This window comes from Pteropus vampyrus, unplaced genomic scaffold (assembly GCF_000151845.1).
Source record: "Pteropus vampyrus isolate Shadow unplaced genomic scaffold, Pvam_2.0 Scaffold4170, whole genome shotgun sequence".
Lineage (NCBI taxonomy): Eukaryota > Metazoa > Chordata > Mammalia > Chiroptera > Pteropodidae > Pteropus > Pteropus vampyrus.
The window spans coordinates 9673-10027 of NW_011892951.1; the positions used below are offsets into that span (position 1 = coordinate 9673).

The following is a 355-nucleotide window of genomic DNA, read 5'->3' on the forward strand; positions in this document are numbered from 1 at the left end:
GTGGAGACATGGGAGGCCTGGGGTTTAGCTCACGACGCGGGCTTTCCCGCGTCAACCCACTGGTTTTGAGGCCACAGTCCACGAGCTCTTGCTGTGTCGTAATTTTATGTAGCACCGTTGATGACGTTACCATTGAGATGATGGGTTTTTTTTGTTTTTTTTTTTAGGCGAGGCAACCCTTGGTTGACCTCACAGATTGCAAGGACCTTGTCAGTTTACCATCCCTTATTTTTTATTTTTTTCACCTACAGCACCTGGTCGTCCTAGGTGGTCTCCCATCCAAGGACTAACCGGGCCCGACCCTGCTTAGCTTCCGAGATCAGACGGGATCGGGCTTGTTCAGGGTGGCATGGCC

At 51.3% G+C, this 355-nt stretch overlaps 1 pseudogene; it reads right to left on the minus strand.

The window, feature by feature from the left end:
• Nucleotides 1-242: 242 nt before the first annotated feature.
• On the minus strand, nucleotides 243-355 carry LOC111734703 (annotated as a pseudogene; the record flags this gene model as incomplete).